At 46.1% G+C, this 12801-nt stretch overlaps 1 non-coding gene across 1 annotated transcript; it reads left to right on the forward strand.

Annotated features, from left to right (window-relative positions):
• The first annotated feature begins 12477 nt into the window (after positions 1 to 12477).
• On the forward strand, positions 12478 to 12583 carry LOC131481994 (U6 spliceosomal RNA). The gene has a single exon (XR_009246699.1). It is a non-coding gene; the product is annotated as a U6 spliceosomal RNA (small nuclear RNA).
• Positions 12584 to 12801: the final 218 nt, after the last annotated feature.

Below are 12801 nucleotides of genomic sequence, written 5' to 3' on the forward strand. Positions count from 1 at the left end.
CTCCTCGTTAAGGCACTTAGGAAATCAGCCTAAAAGGGGGGGGGGGAGGGGAGGGAAAACGCAATGGCTGTTTTAACAAATCCTCCTATTTTGCAATGGAGGACGGGAATCTCGTGTGGGCGCCAGTTTGTCTCCCAGCTGCTCCACTTCCCATCCAGCTCCCTGCTTGTGGCCTGGGAAAGATGGCCACAAGCGCCTTGTGACCCTGCACCGGTGTGGGAGATCTGGAAGATGCTCCTGGTTCCTGGCTTCTGGTCGGCTTAGCTCCAGCCATTGCGGCCACTTGGGGAGTGAGCCAGCAGATGGAAGATCTTTCTCTCTGTCCTCTGATTCTTTCTGTAAATCTGCCTTTCCAATAAAAAGAAATAAATCTTAAAAAAAAAAAAAAAAAAAAAAAAACAGGACCCAGCGTCGTGGCCTAGCAGCTAAAGTCCTCACTTTTCACGCGCCAGGATCCCATATGGGCTCCAATTCTAATCCCAGCAGCTCCACTTCCCATCCAGCTCCCTGCGTGTGGCCTGGGAAAGCAGTTGAGGACGGCCCAATGCATTGGGACCCTGCACCCGCGTGGGAGACCTGGAGGAGGTTCCAGGCTCCCAGCTTCGGATCGGCACAGCACTGGCCATTGGGGTCACTTGGGGAGTGAATCATTGGACTGAAGATCTTCCTCTCTGTCTCTCCTCCTCTCTCTGTATATCTGACTTTGTAATAAAAATAAATAAATCTTAAAAACAAAACAAAACAAATAAAACTAAAAAAGAAAAAAGAAAGCAAGCAGTCCAAGATGGTATAGGTGCTTGCTGTTTCTTACTGTCTCTCCCTCTTGTCCATTCTTCCCATTCTCTCCCTTTAATATAAATAAACTAAAAATAAAACTACACATTGAAAAAATGAAAAAAAAAAGCAGATTATAAACTGCAATTTCTAGGAATAGATGGACCGCATGCTTTTTTTTTTTTTTCAATTTAAATCCATTTTTTTTAGACTTTTAAAAAGATTTATTTATTGGGGGCCTGGTGCAATGACCTAGCAGCTAAAGTCCTCACCTTAAACACGCAGGGATCCCATATGGTCACTGGTTCTAATCCTGGCAGCTCCACTTGTGACCAGTTACTTGCTTGTGGCCTGGGAAAGCAGTGAGGACGGTCCAAAGCCTTGGGACTCTGCACCCATGTGGGAGATCCGGACAAGGTTCCTGGCATTGGATTAGCTCAGCTCCAGCTGTTGTGGTCACTTGGGGAGTGAATCAGCACACTGAAGATCTTTGTCTCTCTTTCTCTCTGTATATCTGCCTTTCCAATAATAAATAAATAAATCTAAAAAAAAAAAACACAAATAGTTTATATTAAACCCTATAAAATTGGACACCAAACGAAAATCTGAAATGTAGTGGAATTTGTATTGATTGCGATTCAGCTGCCCCATCAGCTTTTTTTTTAAACATTTATTCGTTTTATTACAGCCAGATATACACAGAGGAGGAGAGACAGAGAGGAAGATCTTCCATCCAATGATTCACTCCCCAAGTGAGCCGCAACAGGCCGGTGCGCACCGATCCGAAGCCGGGAACCTGGAACCTCTTCCGGGTCTCCCACGCGGGTGCAGTGTCCCAATGCATTGGGCCGTCCTCGACTGCTTTTCCAGGCCACAAGCAGGGAGCTAGATGGGAAGTGGAGCTGCCGGGATAAGAACCGGCGCCCATATGGGATCCCGGGGCTTTCAAGGCGAGGACTTTAGCCACTAGGCCACGCCGCCGGGCCCTGCCCCATCAGCTTTTACAAGTACCTCCCCTTGGACATTCCAAACTGCTAAGATGATGTTACCAGTAAGCAGCTTGGTCAGCAAGTGTCAACAGGCCTGTCTGACATACCAAGCCCAACTTATCAGGGCTGATGTGGCGTTCTGTACATCCACACGACCTCTCCCAGCAAGTAGATCAAGAAAGACAGCCCCTCTGCCACCTGACTGGCCAATACCTTCATTTTAGACCCCACTACTCTACCCTCTCTCCTAAAATAAAATCTTCCTGCCTTGGCCAGGAGTCTCTGCACCTGCTTTAACCTTGGAGCCAGGTTCTCTGTTGCAGTAAAGTCACACAGTACAGGGCAAAAGAACAGGTCAAAGAGTCCCACATAACACAAGACACAGGCACCCTGCATGAGACCCCAGATACATACAGAAAATGCGCCCAAAGCATCAAGTTGGCTGACCAGGAGCTAAAAGCATTCTTTTTATGTTAGAACAACAGTATTAGAGAAGATTACAAAATCTATGTAACTTTTGAAGATACTGGGGAATACATATATTTAAAAAAAGTAAAGAAGAAACAGTAGTTAAAAGAGGAAGGAGGGCCTTAAGCTCTTCTTGGAATTGTATCTATGAAATATATGAAATCTGCTCTCTTTATACTAATAAAAGGAGAACTGGAATTCACCAAGCAATTTCTCCAAAGTGGGTAGAGAAAGATTTACAAGGACCTTAGCTACACTCCCTAAGTGTGTCCTCCTCTCCCCCACTCCCTTTTTTTTTTTTTTTTTTTTTTTTTTTTTTGCTGCTGTTACTCTAACAGCAGCTTTTATGGAAACGTTTAAGAAATGTTGGTCAAAAGTAAGTGGCAGAAGTACTGGCTATCAGTAGTCCTTATGATAAGATGGAGTCGGAGGAAATTGAGGAGATGAGGAACAGATGAAAAAAAATACAAATTACTATCTTTAAAAGCCTTCATGACTGAGTAAAAGAGTTGTTTATTTTGTAAGGATTTATTTATTTACCCCAGCTGTAGGAAACTTCCTAGACTGCCTTGTACGCTTGTACACTGCTAGAAGAAAAGCAGCTAGCAGCTGGTGAGTATTTTTTTTTAAGGCCAAATTTGTGTTAACTATGCCAGATTGTCAGCACAATTTTTTTTTTTTTTAAAGATGGTTGGAGAACTTCCTGGGTGTGTGGGTGCACCAAAGTGAACTGTTAATCAATAGACTTTGAAAAGATTTTCTCAGTGCTGGAGCAATGAAACCAGTGAGTTCTCAGAACTATCAAAACCACTCAGGTAACATTCTCAGAACACTGTTCCCCATATCAGGGTCTCTAAAGTGTCATCAAAAGACCATCACTCATCCCCAGATACTGATGTAGTTTGACAGCAAGAAGCGCCCCACTCCACCACCTCCCCCTGGGAACACAAGAGGGGGAGAAAACAAAAAACCCTGAAACATTTGTGCTATCCACCTTTCTCCATACCTGACATTCCTGACCTGTCAGAGGTCCACATGGGTGTACATCCTTCTCAACTATGTAAGCAATATTAAAGGACCCAGAGTGAGGACTCAGTAGCTAAATGAGGATCTTGCACACTACGGGATCCCAGATGGGTGCCAGTTCATGTCCTGGTTGCTCCTCTTACCACCCAGCTCCCTGCCTGTGGCCTGGGAAGGCAGTGGAGGGCAGCCCAAAGCCTTGGGACCCTGTACCTGCACGGGAGACCTGTAAGAAGCTCCTGGATCCTGGCTTCAAATCAGTTCAGCTCTGACCATTGCAGCCACCTGGGGAGTGAAACAGCAGATGAACGATCTTTCTGTCTTCTCTCCTTCTCTCTGTAAATCTACCTTCCCAATAAAAAGTTTTTAAAAAGTTTAGAAGAAAGCAATATTAAAAAGAAAATTTAAGAATGTAAGAACTGTTTATTGGGAAAGAAGCGTGACAGAGGGAGAGAACCTTTGTGCACTTTAACACCTACAACAGCCAAGGGTAGGCCACCCAGTCTCCCAGGTGGGTAGCAGGGGCCCAAGCACTTGGGTCATCATCTGCTGCCTCCCAGATGCACCAGCAGGGAGCTGAGTCAGAAGCAGAGGAACCAGGGTTGGGAATGGCACTCTGATATGGGATGCAGGTATCACGTTGCAGTTTAATCCTTCATCATAAGGTCTACTCCTGTATTGTTGTTCAAGGTTTATTTATTTATTTGAAGTGCACAGAAACAGAAGAAGCGAGAAAGTATCTATCTTTCACCTGCTGGTTCATTTCCCAAACGGCCAATCTTTCCAAGCCTAGGCTAAAATCACGAGCCCAGAAGTCCATTTAGTTTTCCATGTGGGTGGCAGGGGCCCAAGTTCTTTGGCCATCATCTACTACTTTTCCCAGACCGTTAGCAGGGAGGTGGATAGAAATTGAAGGATCTGGAACTTGAACCCTCTTTCTGATGTGGGATACAGACTTCACAAGCTTAACTTGCTGTGCCATAACACTGGTTGCCTTATTTAAAACAAACACAAGAAAAACAGGAAGAGAAATGGTATGGAGGGATAAAAGTTGTGCTTGGTTTTGAACACAAAGCTTGAACTCCTAAGTGTTCAATTTGAAGAATGTCAAGAATTTCCAACTCCAGAGTCTTCTTTATCTTAAAAAGTCAAGGGGGGGCCCGGCGGCGTGGCCTAGCGGCTAAAGTCCTCCTCGCCTTGAAAGCCCCGGGATCCCATATGGGCGCCGGTTCTAGTCCCAGCAGCTCCGCTTCCCATCCAGCTCCCTGCCTGTGGCCTGGGAAAGCAGTTGAGGACGGCCCAATGCATTGGGACACTGCACCCACGTGGGAGACCCGGAAGAGGTTCCTGGTCCCGGCTTCGGATCAGCACGCACCGGCCCATTGCGGCTCACTTGGGGAGTGAAACATCGGATGGAAGATCTTCCTCTCTGTCTCTCCTCCTCTCTGTATATCCGGCTTTCCAATAATAATAAAATCTTAAAAAAAAAAAAAAAAAAAGTCAAGGGGCTCCCATGCCAATGTGGCTGGTTTGTGGGGGCCTGAGAGTACATGCTTGCAGGGGAATTGGGGATGCACTGGCAGGGGTGTGAGGACCTAAGTGTTCATGTCCAGGCAGCCAGAGCGAGCCTGGAAATTTCCCCACCAGTCTGGGCCTCGGGTAGGATGAGGGGAGGGTATGGGTGGGGAGCGCTCCAAGTTAGCATGCCGACCTGGTGTACTGTTATATCTGGCCTGAAACTTTGAATGGGCCTGGATCTTGGGTGTGTGGAGTGGTAAGGTCACACACCAACACACATGCCAGGATCTTGGGACCCTGGTGGGTGGGCAGATCTTCAGGCAAGCATAACACCCCTGGGTTTCAGAAGGCTGGGTTGGAAAACCCATGATCTCCAGGGCACAGGAACTGTGCATTGATTACGGAAGGGGACAGAGGGATGTGGGGAAGAGAGGATCACAGAGGGAGTGTGTTACTGATGAGGAATGACTTCTGAGGGACCCCAGTGACAAGACAATTGTACTTGCAGGTTAGCAAGTCAGATTTTACAGAGGAGAGACAAAGATCTTCCATCTGCTGGTTCACTTCCTAAATGGCCACAATGGCAGGAGCTGAGTCAATCCAAAGGTAGGTGCTTTTTCTGCGTCTCCCATGTGGGTGCAGGGTCCCAAGGCTTTGGGTTGTCCTCCACTGCTTTCTCAGGCCATAGGCAGAGAGCGGGATGGGAAGTGGAGCTGCTGGGTTACAAACCAGGGGGCCCATATGGGATCCCAGCACATATAAGGTGAGGATTTTAGCCACTAGGCTACTGCACCCAGTCCAAATAAATTTTTTTTTTTAAGAAAGAAAATGTGAAAACAATGATTTTGCCCACTTCCCCTAACCCTCAGCCCTTCCCACCCTAATGAACTATATAAACATCATCAAAAATAAAATAAAATAAATTTCAAAAGTTTTCCTGAAAATAGGCTTCACGCAGATCGGTTCCTCCAAGGAGTGAGTGCAAGATCACATTAGGAAATACCAATGTGGGAAAGCCCAAGTTGTCAATATTATTGACATAAACGTGTGAAAAAATTTGACAATTTCACACTTTCATGTGCTAACCATGAGAAGCCTGTAAACATTTCTGTAAAGAAACCCTTAGGCATTTGTGGGCAGTTCATGGGAAGGGCGATTTGGCAGTTGCCTGTGCGGTGGCTTAGGACAGGAAACTTCTCTGTAGATTTCCAAGGAAGGGAAGGACAGGCCCCAGAAGGCAGGCAGGAGGAGTTAAAAGGAGGGGTAAGGGACAGTTTCAGCTGAAAAAGTAGGAAGATGTGGGTGGCTGCCTAAATGCGGAAGCTGGTAAAAGAGGAAGTCAGAAAAAAAAGCAATTTTCCAATTACGAACCTGAGAGCCTGAGAGTCAGGGAGGAAATATGGCACTGGTAACATGAGGTAGCTTGCCCTGGCCTCGCTGTCCAAACAGACGCCAGGGTGATTAACCGGGCCAGTGGTTCTCTCTCTCCGCCCCTCTGCCATTTTTCTTCTTAATATTTATTTATTTGAAATGCAGACAGATGGATATCAAGAAAGAGACAGAGATCCTCCATCTGCTGTTTTACTCTCCCCAAAATGTTCATAACAGCCAGGGCTGTATGTACCATGCCAGAGCGGATGCCCAAAACACGATCTGGGTCTCCCATGTGGGTGGCAAGGATCCAGGTAAACCATCACGTGCCTCCGCAGGTGCACATTAGCAGGAAGCTGGAATTGGGAGTGCTGTTAGGGCTCAAACCCAGACACTCCAATATGGGATGCAGGCATCCCAAGCTGTATCTTTTTTTTTTTTTTTTTTTTTTTTTAATTGGAAAGGCAGATTTACAGGGAGGAGAGACAGAGAGAAAGGTCTTCCATCTGTTGGTTCAGTCCACAAATGGTCACAACAGCCAGAGCTGAATCAATCCAAAGCTGGGAGCCAGGAGCTTCTTCTGGATCTCTCACACTGGTACAGGGTCCCAAGGCTTTGGGCTGTCCTCTACTGCTTTCCCAGGCCATTAGCAGGTAGCTGGAAGGGAAGTGGAGCAGCCAGAACACAAACTAGCACACATGTATGGGATCCGAGCACCTGTAATGTGATGATGTAGCTCTTGAGTCATCACATTGTTGCCTTCCTGCCACCCTTCCCCTGATACCACCATCAATGTCTTAGCCACTGTGCCAAATGTGTAGCCAGGGACAATGATTCTCAGGTGTGACTGCCAGTCCATGGTTGTTAGCATTATGTAGTGCTCTGTTAAAAGTGCACAGCAAAATTTTTGTTAGAAATTGCAAATTCTCTTGGGTCCAGCATGGTGGCCAAGCAGCTAACCACACACCGAGATCCCATATGGGTGCTGGTTCGAATCCTGGAAGCTCCACTTCCCATCCAGCTCCCTGCTTGTGGCCTGGGAAAGCAGTCAAGGACGGCCCAAAGCCTTTGGACCCTGCACCCGTATAGGAGACCTGGAGGAAGTTCCTGGATCTTGGCTTCAGACTGGTGTAGCACTGGCCATTGCGGTCACTTGGGGAGTGAATCATGGGACGGAAGATCTTCCTGTCTATCTCTCCTTCTCTTTGTATATCTGACTTTCCAATAAAAATAAAATAAATCTTAAAAAAATCGCAAATTCTCAGCCTTATCTAAATGCTGAGAGGAGACCCAGTAAGCTGTGGTTTAAGCTACCTTGAATGATTTTGCCGCACAATTAAGTTTGAAACAGGCCATTTAAAATTTTATTTATTTATCTATTTATTTATTTACTTACCTTTCAAGAATTTGATCTGGGACTACAGAGAAACCGAAGTTGCTTCTAGAGAGACTGTGAGTAAGCTGCAATGATGAGTAAGCAGGGTCATGACTAATGAGGGCGGGAAGACAGAGAGAAGAGGAAGAACAGGGACACATGCGGGCGTGCTCAGGGGACATATGCACCCAGCCTCGAAGTGTGCAGGGGATCTGTCCTCTTCCAGGTCTGTGTTTGCCCCCAGCTGTCCTCAGTTTCCTGTGCTCTAGGTCTCCATTGTTGTCATGAGTGTCCTTCAACCAGGCTTCCCCTGACTTGAGCCAGCCTGAATGAACCTATGCTCATAAGACATGACAAACCCATGTAGCTGCAAAATTGGCTGGGCAAAAGTTGAATTTGGGCTCGGCAGCGTGGCCTAGTGGCTAAGGTCCTCGCCTTGATCCCATATGGCCGCTGGTTCTAATCCTGGCAACTCCACTTCCTCTCTATCTCTCCTCCTCTCAGTATATCTGACTTTGTAATAAAAATAAAATAAATCTTATTAAAAAAAGTTGAATTCAACACCTAAAAGAAAAAACAACTTAAAAAAATTATGGGAACATTCCTAAACTCTGTTTTACAAACAAAAATGTATCACCTTAATCACTTTTTAAAAGATTTATTTATTTATTTATTTATTTATTTATTTATTTGAAAGGAAGAGGTGACAAAGAGCAGGGAGAGAAGGGAGAGAAAGAGAGACCCGTCATCTGCTAATTTACTTTCCTGAAGGCCACCACAGCCAGGTGCAGACTAGGCTGAAGCCAGAGCCAGCAACTCAATATCTGAATTCCCTTGTAGGTGGCAGGGAGCCAATGCTTGTGCCGTCTTCTGCTGCATTCACAGGCGCATGAATAGGAAGTTGAAACTGAAGTGGACCAGCCAGGATTTGAACTGGTGGATGTGGATGTAGCAAGCAGCAATCTGAGGGACTGTGCCCGATGTGCACTGATAGAATGAAATGACTTCTAAATCCTAGTCAAATATTTAAATCCTAGTCAAGTATTTCCCTCAATGTCTGAGTTCAACCAGTTTCACATTGCCAACTTCATTCATCCATCCATCCACTCACTCAGCAACTTTAATGGACACACCTCATTATCTAAAGGAGTCCCTCCAAGTTAACACACAGTGCTTAGAATCAAGTGGAGACAACTGGGGTCTCTAAGGTGTCATCAAATGACTGCCCTCCAGCCAGGAGTGCTGATGTAGTTTGACAGCAAAGAACCACTCTTCCTTTTCTGCCTCCTGCAGACACAGGAGAAAACAAACAATGGAAACATTATCTCACCACCTTCCCCTTACCTCAACCCTCCCACCCGGATCAGAGACCCACCAGGAAATGCATCTTTCTCAGCCATGTAAACAATATTAAAACAAAACAAAACCTGAAAACACACAGAGACACACAAATACAATGCCCAATCCAAGCAGGATTCATACAGTTTAAAACTTCATAGAGAAATTCAGAGGTAAAGTGAAGAAGGGCCTGGTAACAGTAAGTGCTCACTAAAATGTGGACTTAGTGAATGAATGTTAGAGTAGAGAGGATTAGGAAGAGTGTGACAGGACTGAAGATTCAAGGTCAACCTGGTAGACCAAGTGGCATTAGCTAAGGCCCAGTGGCGGAACAAAAATAAGGCAGGATGTGGCATTTCAAAAGATTAGCTTGGTTAGAACTGAAGGGTTGGTGGTGGATGAGAAGGAAGAGGGTGACGGTTGATAAGTTGCAGTGAGCCCTGAGACAAGTCATGCTCACATAAGACAAGGAAACATTTGAGACATCTTGAGAACAACAGTTTTGTTCTTAGAACTTACACTTCCTTAAAAAAAAAATTCAAATTAGGGACTGGTGCTGTGATGAAGCTCCTGCTTACAGTGCTGGCTTCCCCTAGGCGTGCTACCCTGAGTCCTGGCTGCCCCACTTCTGATTCAACTCCCTGCTAATGCGCCTGGGAAGGCAACAGAGAACAGCAAAAGGGTTTCGACCCCTGCACCCACATGGAAGACCAGGAACAAGCTCCTGGCTCCTGGTTACGGACCGGCCCAGCTCGTCTGTTGCAGCAATTTAGAAAGCAGATCAGTGGATGGAAGATCTTTCTTTCTCCTCTGTTTCTCTCCCTCTCTCTCTCTCTCTAACTCAACCTTCCAAATAAATAATCTTTCAAAATTGATTTATTTATCTGAGAGACAAAGAAATCCCTCTGCTGTTTCACTCCCAAATATGAATGGCTGCAATAGCTGGAGCTGGACCAACCCAAAGCCAGGAGCCAAGAAATTAGTCCAAGTCTCCAACGTAGGTGACAGGAACTCAAGTGCTTGGTGGCATCAGGCTGTTGTCTCCTGTTGTCTCCTGGGTGCATTGAGCAGGAAGCTGGATTGGTCTTTTCTATGGTTGTCCTGTCATCAAAATCATATCACGAGGGCCTGAGGGTGGTAACCTAGTGGCTAAAGTCCTTGCCTAGAAAGCGCCAGGATATGAGCACTGGTTCTAATCCCAGCAGCCCTGCTTCCCATCCAGCTCCCTGCTTGTGGCCTGGGAAAGCAGTTGAGGACGGCCCAAAGCCTTGGGACCCTGCACCCGCATGGGAGACCCAGAAGAAGCTCAAGCTCCAGGCTCCTGGCTTTGGATTGGCTCAGCTCTGGCTGTTGCAGTCACTTGGGGAGTGAATCATCGGATGGGAGCTCTTCCTCTCTGTCTCTCCTCTGCAATAAAAATAAATAAATCTTTAAAAAAAAATCATATCATGGGCCGGCATGGTGGCTCAACAAGCTAATCCTTTGCCTTGCAATGTCAACATCCCAAAGGGTCGCTGGCTTGTGTCCCAGTTGTTCCATTTCCCATCCAGCTCCCTGCCTGTGGCCTGAGAAAGCAGTGGAAGATAGCCCAAGGCCTTGGGCTCCTGCATTCCTGTGGGAGACCCAGAGGAGACTTCTGCCTCCCCATTTCGGATCTGTCCAGTTTTGGCAGTTGTGGCCATTTGGGAGTGAACCAGCAGATGGAAGACCTCTTCCTCTTCCTCTCCTCCTCTCTGTAAATCTGTCAAATTAAAAAAATATATAAATAAAAAAATTTAAGTCACATCAAAAGAGTAGGGATTCAAATGAATTGAGCATGTTTTCTTGCTAACTAGACACTGGGGAGTGATGTGGGAGAACTAAATACTAAGGCATATTGACACTTGAGCCCAGGTATCCCCCGTCCATGGAGTCTCTGGTAGCTGCAGAGCCTGCTCTTCCTTCCACTGCTCCCCTAGAGAGCTGGCCAGCTCTGTACACCCCATTCCTTGGAGAGTGAGCTGGGCAGGGGGAGATGCCCGAGAGCAGGTGGTCCCAGGAGGTTGCAGACCTCCTCCGAGAGGCAGCTTTGCGCATGGTACCCAAATTTCCACCACCAAGATGTCCTCTGAAGCAAAATTTAAGATTCACATTTCCTTATTTGTAAACAGGAACTTAGAACAGAATGTTTGTGCTAGAAGAAACTGAAGAAAACTCCATGTAACTCCTTAAATTTCATAAAGAGCTAGATTCAGAGGGGTTAAAGGACTTACTTAAGGTCAAAGAGCAGATGAGTGGTGGGCTAGGAGTAGGACTTGAGGAATTTTGTTAATTTTGGTATTAATAAGAGGTTGAAATTGGGGAATTACTATAATTTCTGTTTGAAGGTCAAAAATTTAATTTCACTGGTATCTTACTTCATTGACATTGATCATTTTTCTGACAATCTAACTAGAAAATGAAAACGAAGTATTTTTTCCTAGCATTGTATCTAAAAAGAGTCTAGTAGTAACTTTCCTGTTAAACATAAGATTCAGACCCAGGGGGGCCCGGCGGAGTGGCCTAATGGCTAAAGTCCTCGCCTTGAAAGCCCCGGGATCCCATATGGGCGCCGGTTCTAATCCCGGCAGCTCCACTTCCAATCCAGCTTCCTGCTTGTGGTCTGGGAAAGCAGTTGAGGACGGCCCAATGCATTGGGACACTGCACCCGCGTGGGAGACCCAGAAGAGGTTCCTGGTTCCCGGCATAGGATTGGTGCGCACCGGCCTGTTGCGGCTCACTCGGGGAGTGAAAGATCGGATGGAAGATCTTCCTCTCTGTCTCTCCTCCTCTCTGTATATCTGGCTTTCCAATAATAATAAAATCTTTAAAAAAAAAAAAAAAGATTCAGACCCAAGGGACTGGCATTGTGGAATGGTAGGCTAAGCCTCCATCTGTGACCCCAGCGTGCCATTTGGGCATTAGTTTGTGTCCTGGTCACCCTGCTTCCATCCAACTCCCTGCTTACGCCCTGGGAAAGCAACAAAAGATGACCCAAGCGCTTGGGCTCTGTCGCTCTAATTTTCTGAAACAAAAACAAATACAGTCTTAAAGATTAGATACAGAATTAAAGTGTTTGAGAATACATATTTTTCCTAATGATTTGAGATCTAACCTTTTGTTTTTAAAGATTTACTGTATTTTTACTGGAAAGTCAGAATCAGAGAGGCAGAGAAGAAGATCTTCAGTCCAATGATTCACTCCCCAAATGGTTGCAAAGGTCAGAGCTGTACCAATCTGAAACCAGGAACCTGGAGCCTCTTCCAGGTCTCCCACCACAGGTACAGGGTCCCAAGGCTTTGGGCCGCCCTCGATTGCTTTCCCAGGCCACAAGCAGGGAGCTGGATGGAAAGTGGAGCTGCTGGGATTAGAACCAGCGCCCATATGGGATCCCAGTGAGTGCAAGATGAGGACTTTAGCCACTAGGCTACTGTGCCCGGCCCAAGATCTAACCATTTTAATTGATGCTTCAATGGATTTTTTTTAAAGATTTATTTATTTTTATTACAAAGTCAGACATACAGAGAGGAGGAGAGACAGAGAGGAAGATCCTCCATCCGATGATTCACTCCCCAAGTGAGCCACAACGGCCGGTGCTGCACCGATCCGAAGCCGGGAACCTGGAACCTCTTCCGGAACGATACAGAGAAGATTAGCATGGCCCCTGTGCAAGGATGACATGCAAATTCGTGAAGCATTCCATATTTTTTTTTTCATTCTAAAAAAAAATTTATTTATTTATTGAAAGGCAGAGTGATAAAGAGGGAGACAGAGGGAGAGAAATAATTAAAGAGAGGGCCCCGGTGGCGTGGCCTAGTTTCTAAGGTCCTTGCTTTGAATGTGCCGGGATCCCATATGGTCGCCGGTTCTAATCCCGGCAGCTCCACTTCCTCTCTATCTCTCCTCCTCTCTGTATATCTGACTTTG

The sequence above is a fragment of the Ochotona princeps genome, chromosome 1 (genome assembly GCF_030435755.1).
Source record: "Ochotona princeps isolate mOchPri1 chromosome 1, mOchPri1.hap1, whole genome shotgun sequence".
Lineage (NCBI taxonomy): Eukaryota > Metazoa > Chordata > Mammalia > Lagomorpha > Ochotonidae > Ochotona > Ochotona princeps.